Source organism: Anopheles coustani (genome assembly GCF_943734705.1).
Source record: "Anopheles coustani chromosome X unlocalized genomic scaffold, idAnoCousDA_361_x.2 X_unloc_39, whole genome shotgun sequence".
NCBI classification, from domain to species: Eukaryota; Metazoa; Arthropoda; class Insecta; order Diptera; family Culicidae; genus Anopheles; species Anopheles coustani.
Window position 1 is genome coordinate 32501 of NW_026525147.1, and position 22500 is coordinate 55000.

Consider the following 22500-nt stretch of genomic DNA (forward strand, 5'->3'; position numbering starts at 1 on the left):
CCGGGACGGGTTTGCGGATCCAACACTCTGGGTACCTCCGGGTACTTGGGGTTGGTTGAGGACTTGGTGAACAAACACTTGATATACACTCTTCGGATGTACTTCGGGTATCGCCTGTTGTCCGAGACCACTTGCATGGTTAGCAAGCGTTGTGGTCTAATGGCCCTACCGGGCAAACACTTTGGGTTCGCGAGGACTTAGAGTGCTGGTAGTGGTTGGCGGACCCAACACTCTGGGTACCTCCGGGTACTTGGGGTTGGTTGAGGACTTGGTGAACAAACACTTGTTGTACACTCTCCGGATGTACTTCGGGTGTCACCTGTTGTCCGAGACCACTTGCATGGTTAGCAAGCGTTGTGGTCTAATGGCCCTACCGGGCAAATACTTTGGGTTCGCGAGGACTTGGAGTGCTGGTAGTGGTTGGCGGACCCAACACTCTGGGTACCTCCGGGTACTTGGGGTTGGTTGAGAACTTGGTGAAGATACCCCTGTCACCTTGTTCGAGGCCACTTGCATGGTCGCAAGCGTTGTGATACAATGGCCCTACCGGGCAAACACTTTGGGTTCGCAAGGACTTGGAGTGCTGGTAGTGGTTGGCGGATCCAACACTCTGGGTACCTCCGGGTACTTGGGGTTGGTTGAGGACTTGGTGAACAAACACTTGATATACACTCCCCGGGTGTACTTCGGGTGTCACCTGTTGTCCGAGGCCACTTGCATGGTCAACGGTTGAGGTGGTGATGGCGGGTCGGTGCTGTAGGGTGCCGGCCTGTTGGCTGCCTTGGCCGGGTTGGTTGGTTAACACTTGATTGAGCTTGCACCCGAGGGTAATGGCACTTGAAGGTGGGTACCGGCCGGCTGACCTGGTGTGATGGTTGGTTGGTGAACACTTGGCGGTACTTGCACTTGGCTGTGCTTGGACTTGAAGGTGGGATCCGGCTGGCCTGGGCCATTGGTGGTTGGTTGGTTGGTTAGCCCTTAGCTGGGCTGGCTGGCTGGCTGGCCATCGGTGGTGTGGTGTGTTGGGCGGTTGGTGAACACTTGGCGGTACTTGCACTTGGCTGTGCTTGGACTTGAAGGTGGGATCCGGCTGGCCTAGGCCATTGGTGGTTGGTTGGTGGGTTAGCCCTTAGTTGGGCTGGCTGGCTGGCTGGCCATCGGTGGTGTGGTGTGGTGTGGTGTGTGGAGTCGAGCATCGCGCGCCGTTGCCTTCTTCGGAGTGTTGTGGGTACGCAAGTGCTTGCAGTGCAAAGAGGTTGGTGATGGAGTGACATTGCCTTCACCATGGAGTTGCGGGTACTTAGGTACTTGCAAGGAGATGGTGGTATGGTGGTGTTGCGTGTGTGGTGTTCGATTAGAAAGATATAATTTCTAAGTCCGGATTAGTGCTGTCAGGGGAGCCCCCGCTAACAGGTCCTGCACGGCCAGCGTGGGGCTTGACTTGGCGCTATTCCGGACTTGGGGCGATCACGATGTCCCCGTGCGGGACTTAGAAGATGGAAGAACACAAGTACCCTTATCCCATGACTTGTGAGCGATTGGCATACGTTACCACATGAAGAGAAAAATTGGCTAAGTCCAGGATCCATATTATATGAAGAGAAAATCGGCTAAGTCCCGGATCCATATTACATGAAGAGAAAAATCGGCTAAGTCCAGGATCCATATTATATGAAGAGAAAAATCGGCTAAGTCCAGGATCCATATATATTAACCTAATAATCGGCTAAGTCCAGGATCCATATTATATGAAGAGAAAAATCGGCTAAGTCCAGGATCCATATTACATGAAGAGAAAAATCGGCTAAGTCCCGGATCCATATATATTAACCTAATAATCGGCTAAGTCCAGGATCCATATGATATGAAGAGAAAAATCGGCTAAGTCCAAGATCCATATGATATGAACAGAAAAATCGGCTAAGTCCAGGATCCATATATAATAACCTAATAATCGGCTAAGTCCAGGATCCATATAATATGAAGAGAAAAATCGGCTAAGTCCGAGATTGGGTCTGTCGGAAATACACTTTCAAGTTACCACACAAGCAAGCAAGATGGCCTAATGATGGATCCATATAATATGAAGAGAAAAATCGGCTAAGTCCAAGATTGGGTCTGTCAGAAATACACTATCAAGTTACCACACAAGCAAGCAAGATGGCCTAGTGATGGATCCATATAATATGAAGAGAAAAATCGGCTAAGTCCGAGATTGGGTCTGTCAGAAATACACTTCCAAGTTACCACACAAGCAAGCAAGATGGCCTAGTGATGGATCCATATGATATGAAGAGAAAAATCGGCTAAGTCCGAGATTGGGTCTGTCAGAAATACACTTTCAAGTTACCACACAAGCAAGCAAGATGGCCTAGTGATGGATCCATATAATATGAAGAGAAAAATCGGCTAAGTCCGAGATTGGGTCTGTCGGAAATACACTTTCAAGTTACCACACAAGCAAGCAAGTTACCACATGAAGAGAAAGCCGGCAAAGTCCGGGAATGTTACCACATGAACTGGAAAATGGGCAAAAACCTACCTTCACAGGCAACGTGAATAAGTCAGGCTGTAGACATCGGATCGACAAGCCAAAGACTGATATGGAAAGGAAATGAGTAGTACTAGCTTTCCTGAGAGTTGCAGAGCTTAGACTGCATATGAACGAAAGTTATTAAGCGTCAAAGTCAGAGAAGTTACCCAAAGGAACACAAGTTCCAACTTAGAGCATGTATACCGCCTAGACGGTAAGAGGTACGGCCAGGCTGAGGAATAAGGAAATGTTGGCCAACATGTTCCCTAACTATCCCCCGAAGACCGCAAAGCAATCCAACATCAACCAAGAAAGTTATAGCCCGATCAAGGAAACACCTACTTTGCACCGATATTGCACCAAATACATGTACCAAGCACCTTCGGTTGCATACCTGCAGGGGTTTACCATAGTAGGCCATGGAAGACCGATATACCGAACATAATCACTTTCTATCTCCTCGGGTGTTTGAGATAGCGCTTTGCGGTACAAGAACGAAAGTTAGACTTTATCTTGGTGCATCTTTTTGCCCAAGATCACAAGACCCTATCTACCAAGGCAAGAAAGTTGTGTGGGGACAAAATGTCCAAAAGTGCCCAAAGTGGCACACTTGAACCATATATTCGAGAAAAACACAAGTGTGGGCCCGAGCTAGCAAGTTGAAATGTTCTGACCGTCAGTAGCCCTAGTTGAGGTGCACTTATCATTATATGAGGCCAACGTGCCAGCTAGTCTCTAAAGGGGCGATATGGGTGTTCCAAGGTTTGTACCCAATTGAGGAAAAAACAGGGTAAGGTACGGTGTACCGCGAATAACTCGGGCTATAGATGTCCGATCGATGAGTTTGGCATATGTATGGAAAGGTCTCGACGAGACCTAACTACCCTGAAAGTATGAAGGCAAAGACTTGAATGACCGGGAAGTTATTAAGTGCACAAGTGGTAAAGTTGCACCAAAGTCCATGTTACCCGAAGTGGTACATGAACACCCAATATTCGACCAAAACACAAGTTTAGAGACGAGCTAGCGAGCTACATTGTTCAGACCGTCAGTAGCCCGCATCAAGACACGCATTTCATTATATTGAGCCTAGCCGCTAGCTCGACTCGAAGTCGGTCATATGGTTGGTTGATGGTTTGGACCGACCACGTGGTGTACCAAGGTGATGTACCTTTCATGAATTAAAACTCTGGCTGTATGGCACTGAGCGACAAGCTAAGGTGTGATTTGGAATAGTCTTGAGTGGGACTATTTAGGAAAAATGCGAACAAAAAATCACAAAGTCCTTGGGCGAAGCTATTAGCGAAACATAGAGCAAATTGGTACCAAAAACTATGGAAATGGGACTTGAGTCAAAAATAACCGCAAGTTGGAGAAGAGATAGCAAGCTTGCGTAGAACAATTATATTTGGTGCATGGTATCACCAACAAAAAAGTATATGGGGCCAAGGTGCTGGCTGGCCTCCAAAGTGGAGATATGGGCGATCCAAAGTTTGTACCCAAGTACGAACAAGTATGGAAAAAACAGGGTAAGGTACCAAGTACCATTAATAACTTCGGCTGTAGATGGCCGAGCGAGGCAAACGGCTCACCGTTGGAAAGGTCTTGGGGAGACCTATCTACCCTGAAAGTTTCATGAGGCTGAGTTGAAAGACCACGGAGATATTAGGTGATGATGGTCCAATTCGGGGACCAAGTCGCAGGAAATGGCGCTTGACCAAAATCACCCTTGGAAGGTGAATACCGGCTTACCGGTAAGAGATAGCGACTTGGCGTAGAATATTCATAAGTTGGGCGTGTAGAGACGCAACTTTTATTATATGGGGCCAACCCGGTCAGGGTGCTCCAAGTCGGTCGTTTGGTTGGTTTATGGTTTGGGCCGACCACGTGGTGTGCCAAGTTGAGGTACCTTTCATGAATTATAACTTGGTCAGTTTGCCACCGAGCGACAAGCTGCGGTGTGTTTTGGAATGGTCTTGAGTGGGACTATCAAGGAAAAATACCAATCGAAAATCAGCTTGTCCATGGCCGAAGCTATTAGTGAAACATATAGCAAAATGGGTCCAAAAACGAATGAAATGGGAATTGGACCAAGAATAACGGCAAGTTGGAGAAGAGATAGCAAGTTGGCGTAGAACAATTATATTTGGTGCATGGCATGACCAACAAAAAAGTATATGGGGCAAAGGTGCTGGCTGGCCTCCAAAGTGGAGATATGGGCGATACAAAGTTTGTACCCAAGTATGGCAAAAACTGGTAGAGGTACCTTTCATGAATTACTGCTCAGGCTGTATGGCACTTAGCGGGACGCTTGGCTCTGGTATGGAATAGTCTTGAGTGGGACTATCAAGGAAAAATACGAACAAAAAATCACCATGTCCACGGACGAAGGTATTAGCGAAACTTAGAGCGAAATTGCGACCAAGTCGCTGGAAATGGCCCTTGGACCAAGTATACCGTCAAGGCGGTACGAGATAGCGAGTTGACGTAGAACATTTATAAGTTTGCCTACAAGAGACAAAAGTTTAGTTATATGGGGCCAACCCGCTCAGGGTTGTCCAAGTCGGTCATATGGCTGATCGAAATTTTCGACCAAGTACTGAGAAAACAGGGTAAGGTACCGTGTACCTCGAATAACTTCGGCTGTAGATGTCCGAGCGAGGCGAACGGCATAGCGTTGGAAAGGTCTTGAGGTGCTCTAGGCACCCTGAAAGTATGAGAAAGCTATCTGGAAAACTTGTGGAGATATTAGAGAAACATAGGGCCCAAAAGATACCAAGTCGCAGGAAATGGGCCCTCCATGAACACCCTAAAATCCCAATTACGGCTAAGTTGCAGGCCAGCTAGCGAAGTGAAATGTTCTAGGCATAACTAGAACACGTTAAGGCGCAACTTTTTGAATAAGAACTTTTTTCGATATCTGGTCCCCAAAGGGGGGATATGGGCGATCCAAGGATTTTTCCAAGTTTCGGTACTTTTTACTGTATCGCTCATAGCTCCGGCTGTAAGCAAGCAAATGACAATCTAAGACATGATTTGGAAAGGTATTGAGTAGTACTAACTTACGTTAGAACACAGCGAAGCGCTATCGGTTCATGGCAAGGCCGATGTAAACAGTCAAAGATGAAAAATGTTGATAAAATGAACAAAAATTACCTTGGTACGCGAATAGCGGCCAGGGATGAAGAGGTACGAAGTTGGTGTAGAACAATTATAATTAGGGCTTGGTACGCTCTAAAAGTTTGCCGAAGACCGCAAAGCGCTCAGACCCATAGAAAGTGGCCATTTGGGCCGAACAGTGCATGCAAAGAGGTGAAAATGCAAAAATTGCACTTTGGGGGGCGATTTGCGGGGGGAAGGAGGGGTCGGAGGGCAAAATGTCCTTTGACCAAAAAGTTTTATCTCGTCGAGATCTACAACATTGCCGAAGACCGCAAAGCGCTAGCTCGCAATCGAAAAATCGAGAATTTGAAAATTTTCTAAGTCTTGGGCTCCCTAAGGAAAAGTTTCAAAAATCACGTTTGTCCCCTATTTTGAAGGGGAAGGAGTCGGTTCCGGGGCATGGTGTCTTCGGCAAAAAGTCTTATCTTTTTGCGTACTTTCGACCAGTTCAATAAAAATTTTTGACCCAAAATTTGTTCGGCGGACCCCTAGGTCGAAAAACCCGAAAAAAGTCGAAAAAAGTCGAAAATGTCGAAAAATGAGAAAACCTCATATTCGGACTCTACACGAGCCCCAGATATTGAAAAGTGAAATCCGCGGTCGATTTGGAACAAAAAATTTACCTAGGCAAAGTTGTATGGAGGTAGGGACCCCTGAGAAAAAAGTTTGGTCCCGAGGCTCCTTGGACCACCAAGTCCCTAGGTCGGACCAAAATCGGAAAAAATCCGACCAAAGTCGAAAGTGTCGAAAATTTTAAAAAACCCCTTTTGGGGCCCTATGGCCTCCCTAGATAATGAAAAGTGAGGTCCGCGGCCGATCCGGAAGAAAAACTTGACCTAGGGAAACTTGTATGACGGTGGGGACCCAAAAAAATTTCGATGAGTGTAGTTTAGACAGGCCGGAAAATGTATCGGTGGTCCGTATCAAGGGACGTCTTTTAGTTCCATGGGGTGGTGGTCGTCGAACAAAGTCGCCTAGGTCGACCACCAGAAAGACCAGTCGTGTTGTAATGGATGTTTTGACCACTTTACTAGGGAAACCTAGTAGGTCGAAGCAAATTTGGGGTTCGAGATGAGTTGGTGAAAGTTGGTCCAACCTAGGTGTGCTTGGTGGAGGTTGACCATGAAAGTAGAGCATGATGGGAATGACCATAACTTTGGTTCTAGATGTCGGATCGGTACACTTTCGGCAGTTTTGGAAAGGTGAAGGCCTGCTCTAGCTATGTTTCCTACCAAGCTGAGCGCCTACTAGTGACCCGGAGGAGGTATTAAGGGTCAAAGGCAAAAAGGGGTACCCTAAAGTGCGTGTGACCAAGAAAATGGGAAAAACGGTATCGCCTATAGCTCAGGCTGTATGGCTCGGATCGGAAAGCTTGGATATGCGTTGGAAAGGTCTTGACGAGCGCTAGCTATGTGTCCTACCAAGCGAAGCGCTAGGTGTTGAGCAAGTCGGTCATATTAGAGGGCAAAGGTGAAAAATGGTGGTTTAGAGGCGAAAATTCACCTTATGATCGAAAATAGCGGGCGAACGATAAGAGCTACGAACACGGCGTAGAACAATCATAAGTACGTTACCACAAGACCTAACTTTGGCCAATATAGAGCGAGAAGATCGGAGGTACCCATCAGGGTGATATGGCTGGTTCAAAGTTGGACCAAAACGAGACTTGAGAAATGGATTGAAACACGGTATCGCGAATAACTCAGGCTGTATGGAACGGATAGACAAGCTTAGATCAGTGTTGGAAAGGTCGAACCGAGCGCTAACTATAATCCCAAACAACCGAAGCGCTAAGTGTTGAGCAAAACTGAGTTATTAAGCGACAAAGTGGAAAAATAATACCAAAATGGCCAAAAATCACACAAGACCAAGAATACCGAGCAAGCGGTAAGAGATAGCGGGTTGACGTAGAATACTTATAAGTTTGCCTCTACGAGACCTAAAAGTCGTCCATAGAAAGCGAGAAGATCGGACCACTATGGAAGGGTGATACGAGTGGTCAAAAATTAGCAAAAATGAAACATGGCTAAAATGGATTTGACTTGTGCACCGTATAGCTCCGGCTGTATGGCATGGATTGTTAAGCTAGGATATGTTTTGGAAAGGTAACACCCAGCGCTAGATACGACTAGAAGAAAGCAAAGCGCTAACTAGCATGATTTGGAAGTTATTAAGTGTCAAAGTCGAAAAATGTTACCAAAATTGAAACTCGAGTACATTGGGCCAAAAAGTACAAGTTGTGAAATTTGGACTTACGAGTAAAATACCGAGCAGGCGGTAAGAGATAGAGACTTGGTGTAGAACAATTATATGTTGGGCATGTTATAACCTATATTTGGCCCGAACATAGTGACGAGATCGGTGGTACCCAAAAGGGTGGTACAGGTGTTAGATGGTTTTCCCAGAGCATAAGCTCCACATGATATGGAAAACGGGAAACATCATAACTTCGGCTGTATGGCATGGAATGGAACGAACAAGGTATCGATGGAAAGAGAAAAGGTAGCGCTAACTATAATTCCTACCAAGCAAAGCGCTAGCATGTGACCGTTCGGGTGTTATTGTGAGTCAAAGTCAGAAATTGTTACCACGAGAGGCGAAAATCCGACTAAGTCCATGAATACCGGGCTGGCGGTAAGAGATACGGCTTGGCCGTAGAACATTTATAAGTTGGCCAATACAAGACCTAAGTTTCGTCCATAGACGACAAGAAGATCGAAGATACGTGAAGGTGAGATATGGGCGTCCCAAAGTGGGCCTTTGAAAAAGTGACAAACTTCCCTTATAACAGCATACACCAAATATCTCTGGCTCTATGGCACCGAATAAGAAGTTGAGCTCAGCGACAGAAAGGTGATAGTCAGCGCTAAATATCATACGAACAGAGTGAAGCGCTAAAGGGAAAGGATCTTGGTGATATAAGGTGACAAAGTCGAGAAAAGTTGCCTCAAAATCATGAAAAATGTGAAAAAATGGCTAAGTCCCGGGTGCCTTAAGGGAAGGTTGATCGAATGTACCGAGCTGGCGGTACGAGATAGAGACTTGGTGTAGAACAATTATATGTTTGGCATGGCAAGACCTACATTTGGTCAATACAAAGTGAGAAGATCAAAGAAACCCGTAAGGGTGATATTGGTGTCCAAAGGTAAAAAGCACTAAGTCTTGGGAAACTTATATGAAGAAAAAGGACCCTGATGGGTCATATAGGATGGATCGAAAAATCGGCTAAGTCCCAAAATGGGGATGTCAGAACTACACTCAAATGTTACCACACCAAGCAAGGCAAACTTATATGAAGCAAAGGACCCTGATGGGTCATATGGTATTGGTCGAAAAATCGGCTAAGTCCCAAAATGGGGATGTCAGAACTACACTCATGTGTTACCACACCAAGCAAGGCAAACTTATATGAAGCAAAGGACCCTGATGGGTCATATGGTATTTTACGAAAAATCGGCTAAGTCCCAAAATGGTGATGTCAGAACTACACTAAAATGTTACCACACCAAGCAAGGCAAACTTATATGAAGGCAAGGACCCTGATGGGTCATATGGTATTTTACGAAAAATCGGCTAAGTCCCAAAATGGGGATGTCAGAACTACACTAAAAAGTTACCACACCAAGCAAGGCAAACTTATATGAAGCAAAGGACCCATATGGGTCATATGGTATTTTACGAAAAATCGGCTAAGTCCCAAAATGGGGATGTCTGAACTACACTCAAATGTTACCACACCAAGCAAGGCAAACTTATATGAAGGCAAGGACCCTGATGGGTCATATGGTATTTTACGAAAAATCGGCTAAGTCCCAAAATGGGGATGTCAGAACTACACTAAAAAGTTACCACACCAAGCAAGGCAAACTTATATGAAGCAAAGGACCCTTATGGGTCATATGGTATTTTACGAAAAATCGGCTAAGTCCCAAAATGGGGATGTCTGAACTACACTCAAATGTTACCACACCAAGCAAGGCAAACTTATATGAAGGAAAGGACCCTGATGGGTCATATGGTATTTTACGAAAAATCGGCTAAGTCCCAAAATGGGGATGTCAGAACTACACTCAAATGTTACCACACCAAGCAAGGCAAACTTATATGAAGCAAAGGACCCTGATGGGTCATATGGTATTGGTCGAAAAATCGGCTAAGTCCCAAAATGGGGATGTCAGAACTACACTCATGTGTTACCACACCAAGCAAGGCAAACTTATATGAAGCAAAGGACCCTGATGGGTCATATGGTATTTTACGAAAAATCGGCTAAGTCCCAAAATGGTGATGTCAGAACTACACTAAAATGTTACCACACCAAGCAAGGCAAACTTATATGAAGGCAAGGACCCTGATGGGTCATATGGTATTTTACGAAAAATCGGCTAAGTCCCAAAATGGGGATGTCAGAACTACACTAAAAAGTTACCACACCAAGCAAGGCAAACTTATATGAAGCAAAGGACCCATATGGGTCATATGGTATTTTACGAAAAATCGGCTAAGTCCCAAAATGGGGATGTCTGAACTACACTCAAATGTTACCACACCAAGCAAGGCAAACTTATATGAAGGAAAGGACCCTGATGGGTCATATGGTATTTTACGAAAAATCGGCTAAGTCCCAAAATGGGGATGTCAGAACTACACTCAAATGTTACCACACCAAGCAAGGCAAACTTATATGAAGCAAAGGACCCTGATGGGTCATATGGTATTGATTGAAAAATCGGCTAAGTCCCAAAATGGGGATGTCAGAACTACACTCAAATGTTACCACACCAAGCAAGGCAAACTTATATGAAGCAAAGGACCCATATGGGTCATATGGTATTTTACGAAAAATCGGCTAAGTCCCAAAATGATGATGTCAGAACTACACTCAAATGTTACCATACCAAGCAAGGCAAACTTATATGAAGGAAAGGACCCATATGGGTCATATGGTATTTTACGAAAAATCGGCTAAGTCCCAAAATGAGGATGTCAGAACTACACTAAAAAGTTACCACACCAAGCAAGGCAAAGTACCTAGGTGAACCCTAGGAAGAAACACGGACCAAGTCAGATGGCCTAAGTCAATAGAACAAGTGACCTAGGCAAAGTTGTATGGCGCTGAGGACCCTGAAAAATCTGGTTAGTGTAGTTTAGACAGGGTAGGATATTGGGTCGGCCGAACCCCCTTATTTTGGGTTTTGGCCTCATCAAGAAGCTACACCTAGGCAAACTGCCTAGGGTGAAAGTGCGAAGACCAATCGAATAGTAAGACAAGTTTTGACCGATCGCCCTAGGCAAGCTTGTATGAAGAAAGGGACCCTAAGGGTCATATGGAAATACATGAAAAATCGGCTAAGTCCCAAAATTGGGATGTCAGAACTACACTAAAAAGTTACCACATCAAGCAAGGCAAACTACCTAGGTGAACCCTAGCAAGAAACACGGACCAAGTCAGATGGCCTAAGTCAAGAGTGCAAGTGACCTAGGCAAAGTTGTATGACGGTGAGGACCCTGAAAAATCTGGTTAGTGTAGTTTAGACAGGGGAGGTTTTTGGGTCGGCTGAACCTCCTTATTTTGGGTTTTGACCTCCTCAAGAAGCTACACCTAGGCAAACTGCCTAGGGTGAAAGTGCGAAGACCAATCGAATAGTAAGACAAGTTTTGACCGATCGCCCTAGGCAAGCTTGTATGAAGAAAGGGACCCTATGGGTCATATGGAAATACATGAAAAATCGGCTAAGTCCCAAAATTGGGATGTCTGAACTACACTAAAAAGTTACCACATCAAGCAAGGCAAAGTACCTAGGTGAACCCTAGCAAGAAACACGGACCAAGTCAGATGGCCTAAGTCAAGAGAACAAGTGACCTAGGCAAAGTTGTATGACGGTGAGGACCCTGAAAAATCTGGTTAGTGTAGTTTAGACAGGGGAGGTTTTTGGGTCGGCTGAACCTCCTTATTTTGGGTTTTGACCTCCTCAAGAAGCTACACCTAGGCAAACTGCCTAGGGTGAAAGTGCGAAGACCAATCGAATAGTAAGACAAGTTTTGACCGATCGCCCTAGGCAAGCTTGTATGAAGAAAGGGACCCTATGGGTCATATGGAAATACATGAAAAATCGGCTAAGTCCCAAAATTGGGATGTCTGAACTACACTAAAAAGTTACCACAGCAAGCAAGGCAAAGTACCTAGGTGAACCCTAGGAAGAAACACGGACCAAGTCAGATGGCCTAAGTCAAGAGTACAAGTGACCTAGGCAAAGTTGTATGGCGCTGAGGACCCTGAAAAATCTGGTTAGTGTAGTTTAGACAGGGGAGGTTTTTGGGTCGGCTGAACCTCCTTATTTTGGGTTTTGACCTCCTCAAGAAGCTACACCTAGGCAAAGTGCCTAGGGTGAAAGTGCGAAGACCAATCGAATAGTAAGACAAGTTTTGACCGATCGCCCTAGGCAAGCTTGTATGAAGAAAGGGACCCTAAGGGTCATATGGAAATACATGAAAAATCGGCTAAGTCCCAAAATTGGGATGTCAGAACTACACTAAAAAGTTACCACATCAAGCAAGGCAAACTACCTAGGTGAACCCTAGCAAGAAACACGGACCAAGTCAGATGGCCTAAGTCAAGAGTGCAAGTGACCTAGGCAAAGTTGTATGACGGTGAGGACCCTGAAAAATCTGGTTAGTGTAGTTTAGACAGGGGAGGTTTTTGGGTCGGCTGAACCTCCTTATTTTGGGTTTTGACCTCCTCAAGAAGCTACACCTAGGCAAACTGCCTAGGGTGAAAGTGCGAAGACCAATCGAATAGTAAGACAAGTTTTGACCGATCGCCCTAGGCAAGCTTGTATGAAGAAAGGGACCCTATGGGTCATATGGAAATACATGAAAAATCGGCTAAGTCCCAAAATTGGGATGTCTGAACTACACTAAAAAGTTACCACATCAAGCAAGGCAAAGTACCTAGGTGAACCCTAGCAAGAAACACGGACCAAGTCAGATGGCCTAAGTCAAGAGAACAAGTGACCTAGGCAAAGTTGTATGACGGTGAGGACCCTGAAAAATCTGGTTAGTGTAGTTTAGACAGGGGAGGTTTTTGGGTCGGCTGAACCTCCTTATTTTGGGTTTTGACCTCCTCAAGAAGCTACACCTAGGCAAAGTGCCTAGGGTGAAAGTGCGAAGACCAATCGAATAGTAAGACAAGTTTTGACCGATCGCCCTAGGCAAGCTTGTATGAAGAAAGGGACCCTATGGGTCATATGGAAATATACGAAAAATCGGCTAAGTCCCGAAATTGGGATGTCTGAACTACACTAAAAAGTTACCACATCAAGCAAGGCAAAGTACCTAGGTGAACCCTAGGAAGAAACACGGACCAAGTCAGATGGCCTAAGTCAAGAGTACAAGTGACCTAGGCAAAGTTGTATGGCGCTAAGGACCATGAAAAATCGGGTTAGTGTATTTAAGACAGGGGAGGTTTCAGGGTCGGCTGGACCTCCTTATTTCGGGTTTTGGCCTCCTCAAGAAGACAGACCTAGGCGAACTGCCTAGGGTGAAAGTGCGAAGACCAATCGAATAGTAAGACAAGTTTTGACCGATCGCCCTAGGCAAGCTTGTATGAAGAAAGGGACCCTATGGGTCATATGGAAATACATGAAAAATCGGCTAAGTCCCAAAATTAGGATGTCTGAACTACACTAAAAAGTTACCACATCAAGCAAGGCAAAGTACCTAGGTGAACCCTAGGAAGAAACACGGACCAAGTCGGATGGCCTAAGTCAAGAGTACAAGTGACCTAGGCAAAGTTGTATGGCGCTGAGGACCCTGAAAAATCGGGTTAGTGTAGTTCAGACAGGGGAGGTTTCAGGGTCGGCCGAACCTCCTTATTTCGGGTTTTGGCCTCCTCAAGAAGACAGACCTAGGCGAACTGCCTAGGGTGAAAGTGCGAAGACCAATCGAATAGTAAGACAAGTTTTGACCAATCGCCCTAGGCAAGCTTGTATGAAGAAAGGGACCCTATGGGTCATATGGAAATATACGAAAAATCGGCTAAGTCCCAAAATTGGGATGTCAGAACTACACTATAAAGTTACCACATTAGCAAGGCAGACTTGTATGAAGAACGGGACCCTGGTGAAAGTAGCAAATATCCCAAACCGAACATGAATATTATACACACAAGAGTACGAACATAAAGGAACACGGACCAAGCGTACCGAGAGAATCGGTACTATAGAACCCTCGTGGTTCTACACAAAGACTTTATGTTAGGGGTTCAAGCCCCATAGTACTCAAACGGTGACAGTAGCAAATATCCCAAAACGAACGTGAATCTTATTCACAAGAGTACGAACATAAAGGAACACGGACCAAGCGTACCGAGAGAATCGGTACTATAGAGCCCTCGTGGTTCTACACAAAGACTTTATGTTCGGGGTTCACACCCCAAATCGAACGTGGAATTTACTTTCTGATGGTCATGCGGTCGTCCAAAGGGGTCTAGTATCCTGGGATGACAAGCATCACGGGCACAGCTCGTATCAAAACAGTCGAAGAGGCCCGCGAAAGCTTGCTTTCCATGGCTATGCGATGCACAAATTGAGTTTACTCACCGTAGTATAAAACGAACGAACCGAACCTATCCGAGTAGGGATAATGGGCGCAGTAACATACTTCTGTGACCCAGCGAGAGTTGAACGAGGTGACATGAACTGTCAGTGGCTTATATCAGATGGGATACATACATGAGATTGCTTTCAAATCTACACTCGAAAACCTAACCAAGTAAAAGCGAACGTGGGGAGGATTCGAAACTGGTAACGAAATCTTAAGCTGGAAAGAGTCATCACTATGGATACATATTATGCGAAACCAATCAAGTGCTCAGTACTGATCCAAAACCTAAGAGCACTAGTGAACACCTTATTCTCACCCTAGTTCACATCCAAGTGATCGACCACGTGTGTGAAGCAAAGACCAATCGAATTCCTCAATGAACCGAACACTATGAACAAATGGCCAAAAACGTTATAACTATCCAAACATCCTACTATCTAGCGAAAGTCATCACGATGGAACCATACCATGATCTTTAACCTATAGCGCTCACCATATTCCTACCCAGAGTGCAAGTGAACAGATTGCCCACCCGTACCCAGTTCACAACCACGTGATCGACTAACATACCGAGGTTACCACAAGTCAAAGTTATACGTTTACAAGCGCAAGACCAATCGAAAACCCCGAAAGCAATCTCGACCCAAAATGTATTATCCGTGAGTGTAGTCGAGTCTCGTACTCGTCATCTGTAATCGTCGGATAGAATATCCAGTACACGGTTGTCTTTCCAAATGAAATCTACATACAGAACTCGCTCTTGGCAAATGGGTGGCAATGGCGCAATCAGGAGCGAGTTCCCGTCCGGGTGCCAAGTGATTGGCAAATGTCTGGGGGAAAGCAACCATATGTTGATTTGTCTGTTAGTGTACTGGGTGTTTGAGGTATGTAGTATCCACGCTTGGTTGGGTGTGTCAGAGGACCATGGATGCGTTCACAACCCCAATTGGGGTACATCGGGAATGATTTTGTGGAACCGATGTGCCCGGCACACACTAAGTTTTGTTGCAAGTTAATAGTGTGCCATGTCCGGGGGGGTTGTGATTAAACTCTGGTGAATTGCGTACTGTGGTGATTGGGGTATGAAAGCCCCGCAGTTGCAATGATCGGACGCGCCTAGCGTGTCCTTTAGTTGATGGTAGGGAAATGAAGGCCCTTGTCAGCTCACCTAAGTATTCATGGAAGTTTGGCATAAGGTCGCTGTGGTAGGGGTATGAAGGCCCCGTCAGCGCATGCACAATCGGGCGCACGAGCGCTTAGCGGAGTCGAATGCCGCTCAAGTGCCTGTCCGGTGCATCGGGTGTGTGTGATACGAGGGCAATGAGGTTCGCACGGGGGCTCGCCTCCCGTGTGCTACCGGACTTGACAACATATAGAACGTGGTGTTTGCTCCTCCGGGTGCAATGGGACAATGAACATTCGAACGCAAAGTCGGAATTCTGGTTGATCCTACCAGTAATATACGCTCGTCTCAAAGGTTAAGCCATGCATGTCTAAGTACAAACAGATTTAATGTGAAACCGCATAAGGCTCAGTATAACAGCTATAATTTACGAGATCATCAACCTAGTTACTTGGATAACTGTGGAAAATCTAGAGCTAATACATGCAACATGCCAGGACCCTCGCGGGAACTGGTGCACTTATTAGTCAAACCAATCGCGGGTTCTCCGTGTCATTGAGTTGAAGTCTGGATAATGATGCTGATCGTATGGTCTCGCACCGACGACAGATCTCGCAAATATCTGCCCTATCAACTATGGATGGTAGTATAGAGGACTACCATGGTTGCAACGGGTAACGGGGAATCAGGGTTCGATTCCGGAGAGGGAGCCTGAGAAATGGCTACCACATCCAAGGAAGGCAGCAGGCGCGTAAATTACCCAATCCCGGGACGGGGAGGTAGTGACGAGAAATAACAATATGAAACTCTTTAATGATGTTTCATAATTGGAATGAGTAGAGCATAAATCCTTCTACGAGGATCAAGTGGAGGGCAAGTCTGGTGCCAGCAGCCGCGGTAATTCCAGCTCCACTAGCGTATATTAAAATTGTTGCGGTTAAAACGTTCGAAGTTGATACTTGTCCAACACAGTCCGGCTCCGCCGACCCGGTCAACCCGTGGTCGGTGGGCCAAGTCGGAATCTGGTTGCGACTCAATGGTGTGGTAGGGCACCAAGTCTGTGTCATGGTGTGCCCTTCAACGGGTGCAAGTGTAACATAGAGCTCGACCGCTCACGTTTACCTTGAACAAATTAGAGTGCTTAAAGCAGGGTGCCCAAACGCCCTAGAATAATCTTGCATGGAATAATGGAATACGACCTTGGTCTAATCTTTCATTGGTTTGTACTCAGACCGGAGGTAATGATTAACAGAAGTAGTTGGGGACACTAGTATTACGGCGCGAGAGGTGAAATTCGTAGACCGTCGTAAGACTAACTAAAGCGAAGGCATTTGTCAAGGATGCTTTCTTTAATCAAGAACGAAAGTTAGAGGATCGAAGGCGATTAGATACCGCCCTAGTTCTAACCGTAAACGATGCCAACTAGCAATTGGGAGACGCTACAACCAGGTGCTCTCAGTAGCTTCCGGGAAACCAAAGTCAGGTTCCGGGGGAAGTATGGTTGCAAAGTTGAAACTTAAAGGAATTGACGGAAGGGCACCACAATGAAATGGAGCTTGCGGTTCAATTTGACTCAACACGGGAAAACTTACCAGGTCCGAACTTATGGAGGTGAGACAGATTAATAGCTCTTTCTCAAATTTAAGGGTAGTGGTGCATGGCCGTTCTTAGTTCGTGGATTGATTTGTCTGGTTAATTCCGATAACGAACGTGACTCACATATGCTAACTAGAACGCAGTCAGCGTTAATGCGTCGATGCCGATTGGAACGGGTTAGGACCTTTCGGTGGAGTATGACCTGACACCTTCGCTGTTCGTGTGCGCAAGTGCACTTACGGTACGCTGCTTAGCAGGACAATTTGTGTTTAGCAAAATGAGATCGAGCGATAACAGGTCCGTGATGCCCTTAGATGTTCTGGGCTACACGCGTGCTACAATGTGGGTAGCAGCGTGTCTCCTATTCCGAGAGGAACGGGAAATCACTCAAATACTCACTTAGTAGGGATTATGGATTGCAATGGTCCATATGAACTCGGAACTTCTAGTAAGTGCTGGTCATCAGCCAGCGTTGAATACGTCCCTGCCCTTTGTACACACCGCCCGTCGCTACTACCGATGGATTATTTAGTGAGGTCTTTGGAGATGATCGTTCGCTGGATCCTCGTGAACCGCGTCTGCTTTATCGAAGTTGACCGAACTTGATGATTTAGAGGAAGTAAAAGTCGTAACAAGGTTTCCGTAGGTGAACCTGCGGAAGGATCATTAGTGGCCAAGTGATCCTTCCAGAAGTCCGAACCTGCGGGTTGAGACTTCGGCACAAGTTGCCATATGATAATTGACGAAACACTATAGAAGTCCGAACCTGCGGGTTGAGACTTCGGCACAAGTTGCCATATGATAATTGACGAAACACTATAGAAGTCCGAACCTGCGGGTTGAGACTTAGGCACACGTTGCCTTATACATGACTTCGAACAAATACACAAGTCCGAACCTGCGGGTTGAGACTTAGGCACAAGTTGCCTTATACATGAATTCGAACAAATACACAAGTCCGAACCTGCGGGTTGAGACTTAGGCACAAGTTGCCATATGAAAGTTGACGAAACACTAACAAGTCCGAACCTGCGAGTTGAGACTTAGGCACACGTTGCCTTATACATGACTTCGAACAAATACACAAGTCCGAACTTGCGGGTTGAGACTTAGGCACAAGTTGCCTTATACATACATTGGCCAAATAAACAGAAGTCCGAACCTGCGGGTTGAGACTTAGGCACAAGTTGCCATATTATATTCGATCAAACACTAAGTAGTCCGAACCTGCGGGTTGAGACTCAAGACCGTAACAAGATGTCACTATACAAGTCCGAACCTAAGGGTTGAGACTTAATGCGATCTAGATACCAAGTTGACATCCAATACCTGTTGAGCAAAACCAAAGATTCCCTGTTCTCGAATGATTACACTATATAACAGGGAATCATGAAGAAATCAAGCAAGCGTGAAACAAAGTCATCACTTGGGCATGCTCGATAGCCAACCACATGACCTTAACCTAAGAGAGCATGCAAACCACATGATACCTATAAACGATTAACCCGCCCTAGTTCAATCGTTCACCAAGTGATGACTTCAGTATGGCTAAGAGAAAAACTTTTGAATGGGAAAAACTCTAAGTCCGAACCTCCGGGTTGAGACTTCCGCGTCGGAGGTGGGCGCACCTCCTATCCGAAAGATGGTGAATCAGGGGTGTTCGATCAGCAATGGTCGGATGCCCCGTCGTAGTCCAACTATGACAATCCAAGTCAAGACCTCCGGGTTGAGACTTCCGCGTCCGGAGGTACGCGTACCGCCTACCCGAAAGATGGTGAATCAGGGGTGTTCGATCAGCAATGGTCGGATGCCCCGTCGTAGTCCAACTATGACAATCAAAGTCAAGACCTCCGGGTTGAGACTTCCGCGTCCGGAGGTACGCGTACCGCCTACCCGAAAGATGGTGTGCTTCTGGGGTATTCGATGAGTCGGATACCCCGTCGTAGTCCAACTATGACAATACAAAGTCAAGACCTCCGGGTTGAGACTTCCGCGTCCGGAGGTACGCGTACCGCCTACCCGAAAGATGGTGTGCTTCTGGGGTATTCGATGAGTCGGATACCCCGTCGTAGTCCAACTATGACAATCAAAGTCAAGACCTCCGGGTTGAGACTTTCTAAGAGTACAAGCATAAAGGAACACGGACCAAGCCGTACCGAGAGAATCGGTACTAGAGCCCTTGTGGTTCTACATTGAGAGAGCCCTCGTGGTTCTCATTAGGGGCTTTATGCAAGAAGTACTCAATACTGTGGTGTGAAGTATAAAGTATAGAGTCCTCCACTGGTCCACGCTGCTCCGGCGGTCCTGGGTAAGATAGTTCATTCTAGCTTGCCCTATGTGGAAGAGGACTCAATACCCTACCTGTTGAGCTTGAAACAAAGTCATCACTTGGGCATGCTCATATTGCCATACACAATTACATTATATTCGAATGAGCATGCAAGCGACCCTATATAGACCGAACCAAAACGATAGATACCGCCGTAGTTCACCCCCACCAAGTGATGACTTTAGTATGGCTAGTGTGTGAAGTATAAAGTATAGTCCTCCCCTGGTCCACACTGCTTCGGCGGTCCTGGGTAAGATAGTTAGTTCTAGCTTGCCCTATGTGGAAGAGGACACAATACTTAATACTTAGAGTACAAGCATAAAGGAACACGGACCAAGCCGTACCGAGAGAATCGGTACTAGAGCCCTCGTGGTTCTACATTGAGAGAGCCCTCGTGGTTCTCATTAGGGGCTTTATGCAAGTCGTACTCAATACTGTGGTGTGAAGTATAAAGTATAGAGTCCTCCACTGGTCCACGCTGCTCCGGCGGTCCTGGGTAAGATAGTTCATTCTAGCTTGCCCTATGTGGAAGAGGACTCAATACCCTACCTGTTGAGCTTGAAACAAAGTCATCACTTGGGCATGCTCATATTGCCATACAATATTCCATTATCTACTAATGAGCATGCAGCTATATGATTATAACCTGTAAACGATTACCCCGCCGTAGTTCAGCGCTTCAACCAAGTGATGACTTCAGTATGGCTAGTGTGTGAAGTATAAAGTATAGTCCTCCCCTGGTCCACACTGCTTCGGCGGTCCTGGGTAAGATAGTTAGTTCTAGCTTGCCCTATGTGGAAGAGGACACCATACTTAATACTGTGGTGTAATGAACAAAGTATAGTCCTCCACTGGTCCACGCTGCTTCGGCGGTCCTGGGTAAGATAGTTAGTTCTAGCTTGCCCTATGTGGAAGAGGGCATACAAGACAAAGTATAGTTCTCCCCTGGTCCACGCTGCTTCGGCGGTCCTGGGTAAGATAGTTAATTCTAGCTTGCCCTATGTGGAAGAGAGCATACATGAACCAAGAACGAAGGTTATGATCGAGGAATGATTCGACAACTAACCGATGGTATGAAATGTGAAGAATTCAAGCAAGCACACAATCAAGTCATCACTTGGGCATGCTCGATAGCCAACCCTATGACATTAACCTAGTAGAGCATGCGAAAACCAATATATATGTAAACGATGCCCCTCCCTAGTTCAGCGCTTCAACCAAGTGATGACTTCAGAATGGCTAAATCAAATCGGTTCAAAACATACCATCGGTACCCTATTGAAACACACAAGTCGATATCAAACCTCATGATTGTGTAGTCCTCCACTGGTCCACACTGCTCCGGCGGTCCTGGGTAAGATAGTTCATTCTAGCTTGCCCTATGTGGAAGAGGGCACATTACTCAATACTGTGGTGTTATGAACAAAGTATAGTCCTCCACTGGTCCACGCTGCTTCGGCGGTCCTGGGTAAGATAGTTAGTTCTAGCTTGCCCTATGTGGAAGAGGGCATACAAGACAAAGTATAGTTCTCCCCTGGTCCACGCTGCTTCGGCGGTCCTGGGTAAGATAGTTATTTCTAGCTTGCCCTATGTGGAAGAGAGCATACATGAACCAAGAACGAAGGTTATGATCGAGGAATGATTCGACAACTAACCGATGGTATGAAATGTGAAGAATTCAAGCAAGCACACAATCAAGTCATCACTTGGGCATGCTCGATAGCCAACCTCATGACATTAACCTAGTAGAGCATGCGAAAACCAATATATATGTAAACGATGCCTCCCTAGTTCAGCGCTTCAACCAAGTGATGACTTCAGAATGGCTAAATCAAATCGGTTCAAACCATACCATCGGTATCCTATTGAAACACACAAGTCGATATCAAACCTCATGATTGTGTAGTCCTCCACTGGTCCACGCCGCTTCGGCCGTCCTGGGTAAAATGGAACATTCCAGCTTGCCCTATGTGGAAGAGGGCACATTACTCAATACTGTGGTGTGAAGTATAAAGTTCAGTTCTCCCCTGGTCCACGCTGCTTCGGCGGTCCTGGGTAAGATAGTTCTTTCTAGCTTGCCCTATGTGGAAGAGGACACTTAATACTTCGTCTCTAAGCGGCGGCTTGACTCCTCCCTACGGGGAACGGGTTTACGCGCACAGCGGCGGCTTACGCACTATGGCAGTCATGGATGCCTTACGTTTCTATGAAAAGTGTGTTCCTCCCCTGGTCCACGCTGCTTCGGCAGTCCTGGGTAAGATAGTTAGTTCTAGCTTGCCCTATGTGGAAGAGGACACGTAGACTTACTGTGGTGTGAAGTATAAAGTTCAGTTCTCCCCTGGTCCACGCCGCTTCGGCCGTCCTGGGTAAAATGGATTCATCCAGCTTGCCCTATGTGGAATGAGGACACTTTATGCTTCGTCTCTAAGCGGCGGCTTGCTCCTCCCTACGGGGAACGGGTATACGCGCACAGCGGCGGCTTACGTTATGGCAGTCATGGATGCCTTACGTTTCCATGAAAAGTGTGTTCCTCCCCTGGTCCACGCTGCTTCGGCAGTCCTGGGTAAGATAGTTAGTTCTAGCTTGCCCTATGTGGAAGAGGACACGTAGACTTACTGTGGTGTGAAGTATAAGGTTCAGTTCTCCCCTGGTCCACGCCGCTTCGGCCGTCCTGGGTAAAATGGATTAATCCAGCTTGCCCTATGTGGAATGAGGACACTTTATGCTTCGTCTCTAAGCGGCGGCTTGCTCCTCCCTACGGGGAACGGGTATACGCGCACAGCGGCGGCTTACGCAAGTTAGTCACCCTCGGCAGTGGATCACTCGGCTCATGGATCGATGAAGACCGCAGCTAACTGCGCGTCATAATGTGAACTGCAGGACACATGAACATTGATAAGTTGAACGCATATTGCACGTCGTGGGAACCTACCATGATGTACAGATGACTGAGCGCTTATATTTGAGAAATGTATCGCATACATTTAACTACGCCGTGACACCCGTCACGAGACGTGCACCATGATGTTAACTAGGGTCGCGACGACCCGCTAGCATTAAAGAACCCGTGGTTTACAATATACTGGCATTGGAATTCGAAGTATTTAGAGCGTCCGTGTTCCCGCGTGAGGCGGAAGTACGAGGAGAAGGCGT

The 22500-nt window shown here is 46.3% G+C and overlaps 1 non-coding gene across 1 annotated transcript; it reads left to right on the forward strand.

Moving 5' to 3' along the window:
* Positions 1–22150: 22150 nt before the first annotated feature.
* LOC131270544 (5.8S ribosomal RNA) lies at positions 22151–22305 on the forward strand. The gene has a single exon (XR_009179605.1). It is a non-coding gene; the product is annotated as a 5.8S ribosomal RNA (ribosomal RNA).
* The last annotated feature ends 195 nt before the right edge of the window (positions 22306–22500 follow it).